At 41.7% G+C, this 19,389-nt stretch overlaps 1 protein-coding gene across 2 annotated transcripts in view; it reads right to left on the bottom strand.

The window, feature by feature from the left end:
- Window positions 1-919: 919 nt before the first annotated feature.
- Window positions 920-19,389, bottom strand: part of DTD1 (D-tyrosyl-tRNA deacylase 1) — a 191,579-nt gene continuing 173,109 nt past the window's right edge. Inside the window, exon 6 of one of the 2 annotated variants that reach the window (XM_025400276.1) lies at window positions 920-1,210. The gene's annotated coding sequence lies outside the window, so the exon portion shown is untranslated. Of the gene's footprint in view, window positions 1,211-14,891; window positions 15,456-19,389 lie in introns of those variants that run through there. The other variant, XM_025400275.1, reaches the window with a different exon arrangement.

Below are 19,389 nucleotides of genomic sequence, written 5' to 3'. Positions count from 1 at the left end.
CGATGTGTGCCAGAAAGAAAACCAAAAACTGAATAGAGTCGCATAGCCAGGGAGTCCCAGCAGGCCCCTCTCATGCTCTCTCACTCCTGATCTGACCTCAGCCCATGGCTAGTGAAACCCATATCTGGAGTCAAGGGTTTGGAGAGAACACAGCCATAGCGAGCACAGTCGTCCACTTCCAGCCCCCTGCTTCCCTCCACTGTGACAGCGTCAGCGAAGCAGCTGGTATCTCACTGTTCCTGTTCACAGGAATTATTGTCTTGAAGCCTCACAGCAACCTAATGAGGGAGGCAGGGCTGCCGTACAAATATGAGAGATGCAGAGGTCAAATGACTTGAAAGGGTCAGGCCTCTAGTAACTTGCACAGGATGGAAGCCAGACCTGGTTCTGGTCATGCTGAGCTCTGGGGCATAAAGTTTCCCACTTCATGCACCAAGCAATCCCCACTGACCATTTCCTTGAGTTCCACCCCGTTTATTATACCACAGAGAAGGCAAAACCTACCCCTGTACTTGGCCCAGAAAAGGAAGACAAGACCCTTAGACCAAAGCCCATTTTCTCTGGAACACCACCAAAAATGGTGCAGGGCCTGGAGTGCTGGCATTGCCCTCAGATACTGCTCCAATGTAACTGAATAACCTGTTAACGGACAATAAGACTAAGATGAAAAAGGCTTGCAAGGTCTTGAATGGGGCATTACGTCTGCGTACTAGCCCTTCCTTGAGATTCTCAGGATACTCTGCTTCTCCAGGTTTGTTCTCTAGGTACACCTTGATACAAGTGTCTGCTGTTGCCTGGACATCTCCTACATGTCCCAGACCACCAACCAAGCTTCCCTGGAAACTCTCCTCAGCTATCCCTTCTACCAAAAGCTTGGGAATTCTTGCTGGATCACCTCAGGAGACCTTGTTGCCACCTGAAGTACTCTCCACATTGTTGTGGCTGCATGTCTGTCTGTCCGTCCATCTTCTCAGCCGACTATAAATCCTTTGGTCAGGGCTCGGTGACATCTGTCCTTATGTGTCCAGAAACTAGCACAGTAACCAACATAGACTGTTGAATAAATGAATGAATGAACAAACACATTAGTGAGCCCCAGGATTCTTAGTTTTGAGCCATGGCCCAGTCACTCTCTTTGATCTTGAGCAAGTCAGTTGCCTTCTAGGTGGCCTCGTCTGTGCAGTGGTGAAGAGTCTTCTCTGGCACATATCTGTTCCAGAAAAAAAGTAACAACTGCTAGAGCATTTTCAAATGCAAGATACCATTGCCATGTGCGTTATCCTTATGGTTTTAAGGAAGAAGGGCGTGATCGAAGAGCTTTGTAAGGTGGAAGGCACAATGTAAAAGCTAGTACACCTGTGGTTCTCAGCCTCAGCTGCTCATCAGAGACATCTAAGAAATCTCACTGGTTTTGGGTGCAGCCTGGGCACCAGGATTTTCAAAACTTCCCCAGGTGACTGTAATAGGCAGCTTAGATTGAGACCTCTGGTAGAGTCAGACATGTGATGCTTGCCACTCTCCTGTTCCGAATAGACTAAAGCAGTGGCTCTCAAAATTTAGGCACATTACTATTAGCTGGAGGCTTGTTAAAATTGAGATTTCTGGAAGGAGGGGGCAGACCAAGATGGCTAAAATAGAAGTCTCCAGCGATCGTTCCCCCCGCCCCTCCGTTTGAAATGCTTGTTCCCCAGTGCCGTAACGAAATTGCACTTGAACATAAATTTAATTTACTCATCAAGGCCATTTTTACTTTCTGCAGAAAGGGTACACTCACCAGCAGTTTTGCCACAAGAGTACACCGGAAAAAGGAGACAGGGTTATTTATAACTTAAAGTGTCCACCCTACTTCCGTGTCTGGTTTCCATTGGCTGGAACGGGACCTCACATTCTGTATTTGTCCCAATTGGCTAGCAACTTAGAACTTTTTAAAAAAGGCAAAGCCAGAGGAGAATAAAGGAAGGAGGAAGTAATTTGTGGAATGCTGAGAAAGGTAAAAACACCTTCAAATAAGGAAGAGGAACAGACTATGACCTAATGCTTGCTTGGGCCAGTGTAAGCATGCCAGGGCAAATATTTAGGCTAAATTGTGGGAGCTAAAAACATAAAGTACATTGATTTCTTTATCATGGCTAGCAGATGTTTAAGAATGTTAGCACAGGTCTTTGAATGAATGTTGCTTCTAAGAGAAGTTACCATTTACTCCTAATGAAATGGGGAGGAAAGTCTTTGAAGAGGACCCTCTATTTTACTTTTTACAATTTCCCCCTTTTTATTTCATAATTCCTCTTCAAACTTGTTTAATATGTTTTGACTTAATTGCTGTGTTTGTCCTTCTAAGAGAAGTAATTTTTTGGCGAGCAGATATTTAAAAACATTAGCACAGGTCTTTGAATAAATTTTGCTTCTAAGAGAAGTTACTATTTATTCCTAGTTAAATGGGGAGGAAAGTCTTTGAAGAGGAAGCTCTACTTTACTTTTTACACACACAACAGAGGAACACCAAATCGAACAACTATCAACACAAAAAGACACCTTCATAAAAAGCAAAAATCAGGTAAATGATCACAATACCTGGTTTAAACATCATATGAAGGAAAAAGGCACTGAAGAGGGTAGGAAAGACAGTCTTGAGTTGCTTTTATCAACCCTCCCCTATCTCCTGGCAATAGCCACATGGTGCGGAAAGAGCATCTGTGCACTAAGAGGAGGGACAGCGCGGTGATTATGGCACTTTGCATTGAAACTCAGTGGTGCCCTGTCACAGTGCAAAGCAACACTGGGCAGAAATCAGCTAACATTTATGGAGAGAGCTTTTAGACCAGCCCTAGCCAGAGGAGAATCGCTCATCCCAGCGGTTGAAACCTGAGTTCCAGCAAGCCTCACTGCTGTGGGCTAAAGTGCTCTGGGTTCTAAATAAACTTGAAAGGCAATCTAAGCCACAAGGACTACAATTCCTGGGCAAGTCTTGATGCTGTGCTGGGCTTGGAGTCAGTGGACTTGGTGTGCACATGACTTAGGGAGACAATAGTTAAGGGAGTATTTGCATGTCCTCCCTCAACCCCAGGCAGAGAAGCTGATAACTCCAAGAGAGATTCCTTCTCTCTGCTTAAGGAGAGGAGAGGGGAGAGTGAGGAGGACTTTGTCTTGCAACTTGGACACCAGCTCAGCCATGGTAGACAGGGCGATAGGCATTCTAGGCCCTAGCTCCCAGATGACGTTTCTAGACACAGCCCAGGCCTTAAAGGCCTTCAAGGGAAGGACCCAGTCCTGACAGGATTTATGACCTGCCCACTAAAGAGCCCTTGGTCCCTGAATCATTGGCAGTGGTAGCCAGGCAGTACTCACCACAGGCCTTGGGTGAGACTCAGAGCCATACTGGCTTCGGGTGTAAATCAGCATACTGCTGACTGTGGTGGCTATGAGCAAAGTCTATTTCAGCTTAGAAAAGGAGGGAAGAGCAAAGGGGAGTGAGTTTGTCTGGCAGCTCCACCACAGCGGAGTAGAGAACCAAGCAGGCTCCTGGGGCTGCTGATTCCAGGCCTTTGCTCCTAGACAGAATTTCTGGACCTGCCCTGGGCCAGAGGGGAGCCCATTGCCCCGAAGGGTGAGTCTCAGGACTGGCAGCATTCACCACATGCTGACTGGAGAGCCCTTGAGCCTTGAGTGAACATCAGCAATAGCCAGGCACTATTTACCGTGGGCTGTGGTAGTGATGGCCATAAGAAGAGACTCCTCTGCTTGAGGAAAGAAAAGAGAAAGGTGGGAAGGACTTTGTCTTGGGGCTTTGGTGCCAGCTCAGCCACAGAAGAATAGAGCACCAGGTAGATTCCTAAGGTTCCCCACTCCAGGCCCCAGCTCCGAGACAGCATCTCTGGGCGGGTCCCAGGCTTGGGGAACTCATTGCTCTGAAGTAAGAGACACATGCCTGGCTGGATTTGCCACCTGCTGATTGTGCAGCCCTTGGGCCCTAAGTGAACATCGGTAGTAACCAGGCAGTGGTTACTGCAGGCCTTGGCAAGACCCAGTGCTGTGCTGGCTTCGGCTGTGACTCTGTTGTGGTGGTCATGGCGGTCCTTGTGTCATCCCACTCCCAGCTCCAGGCAGCTCAGCACAGGGGGAGAGACTTCATTTGTTTAGGGGAAAGTAAAAGAAAAGAACAGAAGTCTCTGCCTGATAATCCAAAGAATTCTGGATCTTACCCAAGATGACCAAGGCAGTACCTCTATGAGTCTGCAAGAGCCACAGCATTACTCAGTTTAGGGTGCCCCTAAAGCAGATATGGTTGCAGTGATCAAAGACTTAAATCACAACACCTAAGCCCCTTTGAATACTTGGAAAGCTTTCTCAGGAAGAAAGAGTAAAAGCAAGCCCAGACCACAAAAACTGTCATCAATACCTAACTCTTTAATGCCTAGCCACCAACAAACATCCACAAGCATCAAGACCATCCAGGAAAACATGACCTCACCAAATGAAATAAATAAGACACCAACAATTAATCCTGGAGATACAGAGATATGTGACCTTTCAGAGAATTCAAACAGCTGTTCTGATGAAGCTCAGTGAAATCCAAGATAACACAGAAGAGGAATTCAGAATCCCGTCAGATAAATTGAACAAAGAAATTGAAATAATTAAAAGAATTAAGCAGAAATTCTGGAGCTGAAAAATGCAATTGACATACTGAAGAATGCATCAAAGCCACTTTCTCTTTCTGTCTTTCCCTCCCTCCCTCTCTCTCTCCCCTTCTCCCTGTCTCTTTCTCTCTCTTTTGAGACAGGGTCTTGCTCTGTCACCCAGGCTCTCTCTATCTCTCTTTTGAGACAGGGTCTCGCTGTGTCACCCATGATTGCAGTGGTGCAATCATGGCTTACTGCAGCCTTGACCTCCTGGTCTCAAGTGATCCTCCCCACTCAGCCTCCTGAGTAGCTGGGACTACAGGTGTGCACCACAGTGGGCTAATTTTTTTTGTCGTCGTTTGTTTGTTTTATGGAGGCAGGGTTTTCCCTTGTTGCCCAGGCTGGTCTCAAACTCCTGGCCTCAAGCAAACCACCTGCCCCAGCCTCCCAAAATGCTAGGATTATAGGCAGGAGCTGCCAGGCCCAGCCCAGAGTCTATAAACAGCAGAATTGATCAAGCAGAAGAAAGAATTAGTGAGCTTGAAGACAGGCTATTTGAAAATACACAGAGAAGACAAGCAGAAAGAATTTTTTTTAAATGAAGCATGCCTACAAAATCTAGAAAATAGTCTCAAAAGGGCAAATCTAAGAGTTATTGACCTTAGAAAGGAAGTAGAGAGAGAGATTGGGGTAGAATGTTTATTCAAAGGGATAATAACAGAGAACTTCCCAAACCTAGAGAAAGATGCTAGTATTCAAGTACAAGAAGGTTATAGAACTCCAAGTCAGTTTAACCCAAGTAAGACTACCCCAAGACATTTAATAATCAGACTTCCAAAGGTTAAGGATAAAGAAAGAATCCTAAAAGCAGCAAGAGAAAAGAAACAAATAATATACAGAAAAGCTCCAATACATCTCGTAGCAGACTTCTCAGTGGAAACCTTACAGGCCAGGAGAGTGGCATGACATATTTAAAGGGCTGAAAAAAAAGCTTTCATTCTAGAATAGTATATCCAGTTAAGATATCATTCAAACATAGAGAAAAAATAAAGACTTTCCCAGACCAAAAAAAAAAAAAAAAAAAAAAAGAAAAGAAAAAGCTGAGGGATTTCATCAACACCAGACATGTCCTACAAAAAATGCTAAAGGGAGTTTTTCAATCTGAAAGAAAAAACATTAATGGCCAATAAGAACTCATCTAAAGGTAAAACAAAACAAAACAAACCAACAAAAAAACTCCCTGGTAATACTAAGTACACAAAAACACAGAATATTATAATATTGTAATTGTGGTATATAAACTACTTCCATATCTTGAATAGAAAGACTAAAAATGGTCCTATCAAAAATAATAACTTTTCAAGACATAAACAGTATAATAAGATATAAATAGAAACAACAAAAAGTTAAAAAGTGAGGGGACGAAGTTAAAGTGTAGAGATTTTATTAGTTTTCTCTTTGCTTGTTTGCTTTATGCAATCAGTGTTAAGTTGTCATCAGTCTAAAATAATAGGTTATAAGATATTATTTGTAAGACTCATGGTAACCTCAAATCAAAAAAACATACAATAGATACACAAAAAAATAAAAATCAAGAAATTAAAACATCACCTGAGAAAATCACCTTCACTAAAAGGACGACTGGAAAGAAGGAAAGAAGAAAGAGAAGACCATAAAACAATCAGAAAAACAAATAGCAAAATGGAATAAGTAAGTCCTTACTTATCAATAATAACATTTAATGTAAATGAACTAAATTACCCAATAAAAAGACATAGAGTAGCTGAATGGATTAAAAAACAAGACCCAACAATCTGTTGCCTACAAGAAACACACTTCAGCTATAAAGACACACATAGACTAAAAATAAAGGGATGGAAAAATGTATTCCATGCCGATGAAAACTAAAAAAGAGCAGGAGTAGCTGTTCTCATGTGAGACAAAATAGATTTCAAGACCAAAACTATAAAAAAAGACAAAGAACATTATTATATATTTATAAAGAGGTCAATTCAGCAAAAGAACATAACAATTCTAAATATATATGCACCCAACACTGAAGCACCCAGATATATAAAGCAAATATTATTAAAGAGAGAGACAGATCCCAATGCATTAATAGCTGAAGACTTCAACACCCCACTCTCAGCATTGGACAGATCACTCACACAGAAAATCAGCAAAGATAAATTGAACTTAATCTGCAATACAGACCAAATGGACCTAATAGATATTTACAGAACATTTCATCCAATGGCTGCAGAATACACATTGTCTTCCTTAGCACATGGATCATTCTCAAGGATAAACCATATGTTAGACCACAAAACAAGTATTAAAACATTAAAAAACATTGAAATTATATCAAATATCTTCTCTGGCCACAATGTAATAAAACTAAAAATCAATAACAACAGTAATTTTGGAAATCATATAAACACATGGAAATTAAACAATGTGCTCCTCAGTGACCAGTGGGTCAACAAAGAAATTAAGCAGAAAATTTGGCCAGGCACAGTGGCTCACGCCTGTAATCCCAGCACTTTGGGAGGCTGAGGCAGGCAGATCACTAGGTCAGGAGATCGAGACCATCCTGGCTAACACAGTGAAACCCCGTCTCTACTAAAAATACAAAAAATTGGCTGAGTGTGGTGGTGGGCACCTGTAGTCCCAGCTACTCAGGAGGCTGAGGCAGGAGAATGGTATGAACCTGGGAGGCGGAGCTTGCAGTGAGCGGAGATAGCACCACTGCACTCCAGCCTGGGCAACAGAGCAAGATTCCGTCTAAAAAAAAAAAAAAAAAAAGAAAAAGAAAAAAGAAATCAAGCAGAAAATTTAAGAATTTCTTGAAACAAATGAGGATGGAAACACAACATGCCAAAAACTATGGGATACAGTGAAAGCAGTACTAACAGGAAAGTTTATAGCAATAAGCATCTACATCAAAAAAGTAGAAAAACTTCAAATAAACAACCTAATGATGAATCTTAAAGAAATAGAAAAGCAAGAGTAAGCAAAATCAAAAATTAGAAGAAAAGAAATCATAAAGATCAGAGCAGAAATAAATGAAATTTAAATTTAAAAAATACAAAAGATCAACAAAAGGAAAAGTTGATTTTTTGAAAAGATAAACAAAATCAACAAACCCTTAACCCAACTAAGAAAAAAGAAGACTCAAATAAACAAAATCAGAGATGAAAAAGGAGACATTGCAACTGATACCACAGAAATTCAAAGGATTATTAGAGGCTACTATGAGCAACTATATATCAATAAACTGGAAAACCTGGAAGAAATGCATGAATTCCTAGACACATACAACCTACCAAGATTGAACCATAAAGAAATCCAAAACCTGGACAGATAAATAACAAGTAATGAAATAAAAGCCATAATAAAAAATATCCCAGCAAAGAAAAGCCTGGGACCAAATGACTTCACTACTGAATTTTACCAAACATTTAAAAAACTAATACCAATCCTACTCAAACTATTCCAAAAAATAGAGCAGGGAATACATTCAAAATTCTGTATTGCCCTGATACCAAAACCAGACAAAGACATATCAAAAAAATTAAACAACAGGCCAGTATTCATAATGAACACTAATGCAGAAAATCCTTAACCAAATACTAGCAAACCAAATTCAACAACACATTAAACAGATCATTCATCATGAGCAAGTGGGATTTAGACCAGGGATTCAAGGATGGTTCAATATACACAAATCAATCAATGTAATATATCAAAGAAATAGAAGGAAGGACAAAAAATTCATATGATCATTTCAGCATCATTTCAATTGATGCTAAAAAAAAAAAGCATTTGATAAAATTCAACATCCCTAAAAAAACCTGGGTATAGAAGGAACATATCTCAGCATCACTGATCATCCAAGATATGCAAATCAAAGCGACAATGAAATATCATCTCACCTCAGTTAATATGGTTTTTATCCAAAAGAAAGGCAATAACAAATGCTGGCAAGGATGTGGAGAAGAGAGGACCTTCACACTCTGTTGATGGGAACGTAGACAGTATAATCGGTATAGAGAACAGTTTTGAGGTTCCTCAAAAAACTAAAAATAGAACTACCACATGACCTAGCAATCCCACTGCTGAGTACATACCCAAAAGGAAGGAAACTGGTATATCTAAGAGATATTAGCACTCCCATGTTTATTGAAGCACTATTCACAATACCCAAGATTTAGAAGCAACCTGTGTCTATCAACAGGTGAACGGACAAAGAATATGTGTTACTTATACACAATGGAGTGCTGTTCAGCCATACAAAAGAATGAGATCTTGCCATTTGCAAAAACATGGAAGGAGTTGGACATCATTATGTTAAGTGAAATAAGCCAGGCACAGGAAGACAAACATTGCATGTTCTCACTTATTTGCGGAAGCTAAAAAAATTAAAACAATTGAACTTATAGAGAGATAGAGAGTACAGTGATGGTTACCAGAGGCTAGGAAAGGTAATGGTGGGGAGGGCAGTGGGGATGGCTAATGGGTAAAAAAGTTAGAGAGAATGAATAAGATTTAGTATTTGACAGCACATCAGCGTGACTACAGTCAGTAATAATTTAGTATGCATTTAAAAATAACTAAAAGAGTATAATTGGATTGTTTGTAACACAAAGAAAGGATAAATGCTGGAGGTGGTGAATACTCCATTTTCCCCAATGTGGTTATTATGCATCGCATGCCTGTATCAAAATATCTCATGTACCCCATAAATATATATACCTACTATGCACCCACAAAAAATAAAGATAAACGAGTAAATACCTAGATTTCTTGGCTGCACCCTCAGTTTCTGATTTGGCAGGCTGGAGTGGGGAGAAGGGGAGGGATTTGAATGAGAGCAATGTCCAGTGCACAATCACAAGTAAAATAACCATGTGTGAAGGTGTTGGTGACCAGTTAGACATGGCGCCACTGCTCAGCACCTCCTTCCTGCACTGGGTTGTGCTGGGGGCAGCGTGGTGGGAGCAGGGCTATAAGGACAGGCTCTGGGACACGGTGGCCTGGCTTTGAATCCTGACACCACCACCTCCTAATGGAATGATTTTGGTTAAGTTCCTTTTGGGAGACAATTCTCTGTGGGTCTCTGTTGTTTATTCACAGCTTGCGAGCTGTGGTATTGGCCACCTCTGCTCTAGGACTCTATTTCCAAGGATGTTTCTATAGTCAGCAGCCTTGGAAGACAGAGAATGGCTCTCCCAGGGCAAAGACAGAAGATTTGGATTCTCTACACTTGGAATTCTTCTGTAGCACAACCCACTGTGTGTGAAGGTGTCACCTGGTGAAATTAAGGTTAGGGAGCTGGCATAAACGCTGACACTAGATCCTGCTGTTGCTGTAATAAAGCTCAGCCCTGACCCTGACCCAGCGTCTCCTGTCTCCTGCCAGCACCCAGGACACTGCAGCAGACTAACTGTCTACTGGTTAGTAGAGTAAGATTCCAGACCCTTCACAGTTCCTGACAGTCACTTCATTTCTCTATCTCAACTTACTCAACTGTAAAATAGGAATAATGAAAGAGGTGTGGGGATTACAAGAGCTGACACAGGAACAGGTCTTAGACTAGCTTCTGGCCATGGTTATGGGTTCAAATTCAGTTAGTTGTTTTATCTACTCTTGTAAGCAAATGTTTCAAACTCAAAAGAGGCAAAACAATCATCATAATAGGGGACTCGAAGCCCAGTAGGTGAGGAGATAGCCTTATGAGGGACTCTGAATGAACTGAGGTTTCAAAAGCTCTGAGAGAACTTGAAGATGTGCACATGGGATAGTTACCACTGACAACTTCTAAAAATATTCTGAAGAGGCCGGGCGAGTGGCTCACACCTGTAATCCCAGCACTTTGGAAGGCCAAGGCGGGTGGATCACCTGGGGTCGGAAGTTCGAGACCAGCCTGACCAACATGGAGAAACCCTGTCTCTACAAAAAATTAGCCAGGCATGGTGGCGCATGCCTGTAATTCCAGCTACTGGGGAGGCTGAGGTGGGAGAACTACTTGAAGTTGGGAGGCAGAGGTTGCAGTGAGCTGAAATCGCACCACTGCACTCCAGCCTGGGCAACAAGATCAAAACGCCATCTAAAAAAATATAAATAAATAAATAAATAAAAATTCTGAAGAGAGGGGACAGAAAACTGAACATGTGAAAAAATCTCAGTTTCGACAAGATGGATCCCAGACACTGCAGACAGCCCAGTTAGATGTGAGCTCCTAGAATCATTCTAGAAGAGATGATTAAACAGATGGCTCATGAGCCTGTAGAAAAGAACACAGTGATCATTGGAAGCCAGCATGAATTCACAAATAACGCATTGTGCTGTACTAATAGTTTTTGACAGGATCATTGGATTAATCATCAAAATACTGTGAAAATAGCATGGCTTGATTTCAGCAAGAATGGGCAACATGGGAAGGAGGAATGCAGATTGGATGGGAATTGAAGTAATGCACCTATTGATCTGAAAGAGGATTCCAAATGGAGTGCCAGCTCTGTCCTGTGAACTGTGTTTAGCCAAGACTTAGAGACAGAGGAAGCATGTCCAGGGATGACTTAAAGCTGAGAATCACCAAAGTGACACTGGAAATATTTCAATAGACCAGACCACAGGCCCAGCCCAACAGGCATACGATCAGTTCTTCTTTTGGTTCTTCAGTGGTGGAGGACAGTGGTTACATGGAATAAACCTGGAGGTTCAGTGACCTGCACATGCAGGCTCAGTGGGAGCCAGAGATATGATGCAGCCACAGGAATGGGGACTGTTCACACTGTGCTGAATTTGAGCCTCCTCTTCCTTTAGCCCTTACGACCATGCTCCAAGTGGCAAGCCCTGCCTCCTTCTGACAGATGAGGGAACAGAAGTGTAGAAGGCTGAATAATTGAATAAACTGTCCTGAGGCCATGCAGCAGGTCAACAGCAAGGCCAGGATTAGACCCCAAGTCGTGCAACCCCATGGCCTGTCGAGACCACATCACCACTGCCCACATCGCGGGCCTTCAATCACACCACATTAACAGAGCTGCATCCCGTTCTCCAGGGTCGCTCTCCAGTCACATCACATGAGAAACTGCTAAAGAACTAGAACAAATCAGCCTGGAGAAGACAAGAAGTGGGGCGTGATAGAGTCTAAACGCATTATCATGACTTAAAGACCTCTGCGCTCCAGGCCTTGCTCACCTATGAGGTCTTGTTTCTGTCCCTGTTCCTCTACGTGCTCCCTCTCTCCCCAAGTCCAGTCCTACCGACCTGCCAGCAGATGTCGAAATGCCCCTCCTCTCACACCTCTCACACCTTGTGACCCTCCTCTCTGCCCTAGTGTCACCTGGCCAACTCTTCCTACCGAACTCTGCTCCCTTGGGAGGCCGTTTCAGACCAAGGCCTGGGTCCAAGCCCGTCTCTCTGCTGCAGGGGACTGTCAGCTGTGGCGTCCTCCACAGACCACCCCTAATGTATTTCCTGCTTAGTGATGGGGTCTCTAACTCATCCACCCTCAGGGAACATTCAAAAACAAGTTATTTTTAAGGCCCCTACAAATATTAAGCATATTATCAAAACTAACAAAGTAATTGAGATTTAACAAACCTAAAATACCGTCATTGAAAGATACTTTCCTAATGGGAATTTAAGGTTTTGTTTCCTAGAACCTCTAAAAATTCAGTATGTTGGTGTCTGTACCCTAGGAGAGAATGAAAACGTCATCTGCGGAAGACAGACTCCCCTCAAAACAGGGCTTTCCCTCTTCCTTTCTCAGGCAGCCAGTGGGGGGCTCTACTCTTGATTGATTCCATGTTTTCTGAGATGAGGTTCTTTCACTCTATTTTTAAAGGACCCAAATCAACAATGAACAACAAATTAAGAATTCTTAAAGTGCCTGGCTGAAAAACGGCAGAAAATCTGACAAACCTGAGACAGAAAATATTGCCTCTCTGGCTTTGGAGTTACTCAAATGGTATCATATCAAAGGAAACAGGGTGTTTGTGGAACTGTTTGTTCCTTATGATCAAATCAATGAAATGCCAAATTGTCCACATATATGTCAGCTGGTACCCATCCGAGCTAGGACACTGCTTGGTAGGGAAAATGTCCTCCCTGGGACCACTAACCATGAGGTGCTGCTTTGGACGTCCAGCCCCCAAAGATGCCTTTATTTGGTCTGTTTTGTGTAGCCACAAGAGCTTGGTCTCCTATAAAGTAAACCACGAAAGGCAAGATTAAATGGGTCCTGCTACGCAGTGTTATCGGCAAGCACTCTGTTTAAAGTCCTGGGTCTGTGATCTGCCAAGGCTTCTCAGAAAAGCCATACATGGTATGATTCTCCGCTTCCATCCTCATTCAAATGATGTTTTAATGGACAATAAACAGTATGCTTTATAAATAAGCAGAAAGCAGGAGGCAGAGATGTTGGGAGAGATGTAAAGACTGAGAGATTTATTCTCCGCAAGAACGCCACCCAAAATCTAATTTTAGTCATCAGTTGCAAAGGAACTAGGAAAGGACCTTCAGGAGAGTAGATGGGGATGGAAATTAACCACCTTTTTCAGGCAGCTGCAGATATTATGGGGTTTCTTCTTGAGCTTTCATTTTTCTCTATAACCTGGCCGTGGTTAGATCTGACCCTCTTAGGCCAGACTTTGGTGTATTCTCTGCTATTTCTCTGATCCCAGGAGTTGAAAGTGATTTTCAGGATGATGGAAAAGCTCTCTTCAATCCAAAGTGTTTACAAAAGTAGTAAACGTTTTCTTTTACCATGTTCCTGCGTACTGTGAGGGCGATGTTTTAATTAATCAAAGATGCCCCCTCACACACATAGGCTCAGAATTTCTGCTTTTGAATTTCCACTTTTGAATCATGTTGTTAGAATGCCAGAATCTACGTTAATGCAACTTACACCCGTTGCTCCTATTTTTTTTCCTGACCCAGCTTCTCTTCCACATCTTTCAAACATTTAGAGTTCTCCTCCCAGATGAAACAGCCCCAGCTCCTTCAGCTCTTCCTTCCCAGATCCTTCAGCAACATGACCACATGGTGCTCACTCTCTGGTTTGTCTCTGTCCCTTTAGAATGGGAGCCAGGAACTGGGCTGGGACCAACAAAGGCCTTTAGCATTTTACCACCATCCAAATGTCATGATCTCTATGACAAAGGTCATATCTCTATGCAATCTTCATTACCCCTTACTACAAGGACAGGCTGCAACTGTTCAATAAGCATTAATTGGTGGCAATAAAATGCTGTGGTGGGGAAAGATGACAGCTATCCAGCAAGCCAAACCCTACAACTGAGTTTATCAACGTGTAGGTTCAAGTAGCTTTAAAGTGAATTTGAATTCACTCTGTAAAACCCTGCTTAGATAACTCAAACAGCAGAGCTTCTGGGACCTCACTGCCCATACAGTTTAGGGAGCTGGCCAGGGTCTGCATCTGAGATGTAATGACTTCAAATCTAGAGGTTTAAACCATTGTGAATTATACTGGACCATCTGAATTGGTTTAGAACAAAGCAATCTGGCAGACCCTTTTCCAACTCTATATTCCAAGAGATGTGTTTTGAGCTTTTTTGTTTTCTACATTTTCTGATATATTATCATTTGAAGTAGATGACTGGGTCAGACTAGATGGATTCAGAACTTATTATAAAGGTCATGGAAGACAGAGTTTCAGCATTATAAAACTCACAAATAAGAATATCTCTTCTATATACAAAAATATTTTCCAGAGAGGATATATGTGAGCATTATTAGATATATAAAGCTATTAAATCATATGTCAAAAAATGACTACTCTGAGTGTGCCACCAGTAGACTGAAATTTAACTGAGAAATTACTTTGGCAGAATGTGATTCTGTCTTCCCAGAGTGCTGGGTGTGGTGACTTGGATACATGGACAACCACGTAGCTACTGGATAAATGGTATCTGCACCACCCACCATGCCTTTCTCCACCTCCCAAAGGTGGATACACCAGATGTGGCTCCACACTTGGTCTCAGAACACTGCGGCCATTCTGAAACTGGACTCGCTTCTGACCCACACTCCCTTTTCCTGACGTCTCATTTCCAAGTACAATGTCGTCAATTGTAAACTGGATGCACAGGCTCCCACCTGGCCTCAGGAGCCTGTGTGGGCCAGTCAGAGAAGGCCTCTTGCAAGAGGCTTATTTGAAAAGAAGTGTAGATATGCACAGAGAGAGGTCAGACACACTGCATTTCTATGGACATCATCGTTATGCAGAAACATAGCAGAATCTGTTTGATAATAAAGTGGTTTGTTGAGATTTAGGATTTTATTATTATTTATCTTTAGAAAAAAGAGAAAATTTACAAGATGCAAAGGTCTCACACAATACATTATCACTGATGATTGCTCTCTTGACACTTCAACAAGGGCCCTGGCTTATGAATCAGCAATAAAAAGAACATGGACAGTGTGAGTGTGTTGGAGAACCCCTGCCATGGACACGCAGAATACACCACAGTGGACTTGATGACAAATGACGCTAGGCCAGCCTGTTTCAAAAGCAAGCCAAGATGTGGCAGAAACCAACAAAGCCTTTCTGTGGGGGCACAAGTGCATGCCTTCTACCACGTGCGCACCCACCCGCCGAGCCACCGGCAGTGCCCACTGCCTCATTCCACACAGCAACAACAGAAAATGACAAAACGGTCCTTTGGTGTTTTTTGCAGAGCCATTCAGGTTCCCAACTTCTTATTTCTGTCTTCCTCTTCATGTTTCAGTTCCAAATTCTTAAAGTAGTGTAGGTGCTTAGCATCTTGAATTTTTCAGGGTCCAGTTCTGCCCAATGATAACACACTAAAAAGACCAAAGAAGACATGTTATTAAGAAGGATCCCAATATTTGCCTTCAGATTCTATTAGCATAAGCATGTAAGAGTAACAAAGTAGCTGAAGATATGTTTTCAAGCTCATACAGCAACACCAGCATCAGTGTATCACTTCACTGTAAAACCTGCCGTGTTGCCATGTATAAACCCCAATATCTTCTCCTCAAAGAGTCTCCAGTTCATTACAGCTCCATTCTTAGAGCAAAAGACACCAAGCCAAGTATCTGAAAACACTTCTAAATGGCTTTTGCATCAAAGAGAAGTCACCAGGCAAATTAGAAAATATTTTGAAGTAAATGAAAACACAACATATCATAATTTGTGATATTCACCTAAGGCAGGGCTTAGAGGGAAATTCACAGCATTAAATACTTATATTAGAAAAGAAAAAGGTTATCAAATCAATAATCTGGGTTTCTACCTTAAGAAATTAAAGAATAAAATCAAAGTAAACCCAAAACAAGCAGAGAAGGAAGAGAATAATAAGGAGCAGAAACTGATGAAATTTCAAACAGAAAAAAGCGAGAGAGAGAAAATAAAAATAAAAATATCAATAAAATAGATAAGTCTCTGGCCAGACTTACCCAGAAAAGAGAGAAGACACGAATTATCAATATCAGAAATCAAAGAGGCAACGTCAGTACAGACATTACAGACATTAAAAAGATAAAAGGAATATATCATGAGAAACTTTAGACTCACAAATTAGACAACATAGATTAAATGAACAAATTCCTAGAAAAGAGATATAAAAGCATCATTTCCAAATCCTTTTAACAATGAGGGAGGTAGAGGGATGGGGAGCTTAAGGAAGTACAGGGACAGGGAATAAACTAAATGCTTAGTCTTGTGATATTTTAAATACCAAAGGATGCCTGACTCTTTGGTACAGAAGTCCACGTGTCTCAGGTTTCCTTTTGTAATTCTGAGGCTACAACAAAAACCAGCTAATATTGCCGAGATCTGTGATGCACGCACTTGTCATCCAAGAGTTAAACTAAATCTAAAGCCTAACAGAGGAGTTTTTATTCCCTCAGATCTAGATTCTAGTTGGATGGATTTCAGTAAAAGCAAAAGATTTCAATAACAGTCGGTATGCCATGGCAGTGCCATTTCCATGGATGTGCTTCCTGATACACTCAGCGCAGGCCAAATTCTTAAGAAAGGGTTGTATCACAAGCAGATGCTTCCATAGACTAACAGCCCTCATTCCCCTCCGCAGCTGGATAGCGAAGTCCCTGAGCATGACATGAGAAAGGCAAGCTGGAACCACAGCCAGCCCACGCTCTGCAGCTCTGTCTGCCACCATGTCCCCAAGGCCTAACCTCGTACCCCCAAACCCACCTGTAAGAGTCCTGCACACCTTCCTAAGAGCTTTCTAAAAGACAACCAGTGGGTGGAGAACAGACAACATCATTCCTGGGGACCATATTACTTTCAGTTTTTAGTTATTAGAAACAACTCATTTGTTATTATATTATGTGGATGATGTTAACCCAAATTAAGGACCTGGGGACTATTCATACTTCTTCCCCTACCTTCAATACCAATAACTGAAATTATGGAATTGTTCCCCACATTGACCTTTGAGAAACTTCATCTTCTTGGCACAGATTAAAATCTTTGTTTTTGAACTTAAGATGAGCTCTGGGATCCTGGATGAATGTATTTTTCTTTTACATTTACTTTAATTAAATATTCTACAATATTCTACATTTTTAATGCACTGTGATAATAAATTTAGTCTTCAAATATTTGATGTGCAGATGGAAATTATAAAGCTCACAGTAAAAGAATGACCTAGAGAAATGTTCAAGATATTCTGTTAAATGATAAAAGCAATTGCAACTTTGTAAAGTTAGAGAAACAGATGTAGAATTATCTGTTTAGAAAAACTGTTCCAAAGCATTATGTTAATAATAATTATCATAGAATGATAAGGTGGCAGATGATTTTTATTTTCTTCTTCGGGTATTTTGGCATTTTTGATACTTTCTATGAGTGAGCGTTAACTTTGTAATAAAAAAATGGCTTTCAAAAGAAATTTTATATGATAAAGATGATTTAGAAATTTCTATTCCCTACTAGAGAAACACAGAACTGGAAGGGATCCTGAGTTTTGGCCAATGGATTCTCAAAGGTTTTAGGTAAACTTCCTAGGCATAAGAACTTTAGAAAGCATCTAACCTGAAGGACAAACCATTAGGTATACCTTTAGAATTAAGTGTGCTACTACCAGGAACACGAATGGGCTGGCCTAATCGTAAGATCAGTGTTAGTACCATGAGTGATTTGTAAACTACATACAAGAGATTTTTGGCCAGCAGTGGACACTGTTCCAACCGAAAGCCACTGCCCACTACAATACATGGATTGGTCAATAGACATTGCTCTCTATTTCTAGTCTCACTTGCTAAAAATGTCTCTTCCTATTTTCTTGAACTATAGAATAACCCAGGAGCCAGGGTGCTGGCCACCAACCGGGAGTAGCTGGAGACCATGCAGCTCACACAGCTGTAAGCATGAATGAAGAAGGTGGGAGTGAGCTATGTGTGAGGTCCATCTGCCAAATTAGAAGTGCTGAGCACAAGTCCTGTTCAAGCTAAACACATGGTTCTCCAGATAAGGGTGGACCACTGAGGCTTGAAATTCAGAAACCCTGGATAAGGGGTAATGTGCCTCCCTCTAAGAGCTACTGAAGGGATGATGTCTATTTCCAAATGCATGTACGTCACATGAGCTACTGAGGACAGACATGACCCAGAGGCTGGGGACACCTGACAGGCAGTAATAAGAGGTGCCTGATAACTGAGCACCACAATTTCATAGTCTTATGAAAGAAGCTAGGGGAACCACCAGTTTCCTCCACCTGCTGTAGTTCTCTTTTACTGTCGTCAACCACCAGGGACAGTGAGGAACATCTCCAGTGAGGACAGCCCAGGACCAGAAGAAAGGAATCCCTTCACAGCCCATGTAAACACTAAATCCCTCAAAGACTTCCAACTGACCCACTTCTGGCTTCAGACCATTTAAGCAACCACAGGATGCAAGTGCTAGACTTAGAACACACACATGCCATAGATCTGTTCTCCAAATCACTGTTAAAAGAATCAAGATTTTTTTTTACCTATTTATTTCAGGTCTTAGCTGGTAATCGCATCTGAATTCATTTACCTAGAAAAGTAAGGCTGTTCTATGCAAAAACATGAGAGTTGCTGGGAAGTTATCAATGCAGGCTTCACTCTGACCTTCTAGCACTGTTAAGATTCCAGCAAGCTCCCTCCACTGAACTGTCAAAGCAGAGAATCTCTTCCTTTGCTTGAGAGCTGATGGTCCTGACTACACAGATGAGACCATGAAAAGAATCGTTCCTAATTATGAACAGAAAGCTTAATGCAATGCAATAAAACAAGCATGGGGAAAAATTCATGTCACCTGAAAGTGGTAGGAACAAACTCTGATAGCAATTGGCTTTTATTTTTTGGCTCTAACTTATTCTCCCATCTATTATTTCCCATGTATATTGTATGTGTGTGTGTATATATACATATATATATATCTCAAAGTCTTCTTCTTTTTTTTTTTTTTTTTTTTTTTTTTGAGCCAGAGTCTCTCTTCATTGCCCAGGCTGGAGTGCAGTGGCGCCATCTCAGTTCACGGCAACCTCTACCTCCTGGGTTTGAGCAATTCTCCTGTCTCAGCCTCCTGAGTAGCTAGGATTACAGGTGTGCACAACCACACCTGGTTAATTTTTGTATTTTTCATAGAGATGGGGTTTCACCATGTTGGGCAGGCTGATCTTCAACTCCTGACCTCAGGTGATCCACCCACCTTGGCCTCCCAAAGTGCTGGGATAACAGGCATGAGCCACCACACCTGGCCAATGTCAGTCTTATAGTACAG

The sequence above is a fragment of the Theropithecus gelada genome, chromosome 10 (assembly GCF_003255815.1).
Source record: "Theropithecus gelada isolate Dixy chromosome 10, Tgel_1.0, whole genome shotgun sequence".
NCBI classification, from domain to species: Eukaryota; Metazoa; Chordata; class Mammalia; order Primates; family Cercopithecidae; genus Theropithecus; species Theropithecus gelada.
This window is presented reverse-complemented; position numbering and strand designations above follow the sequence as displayed.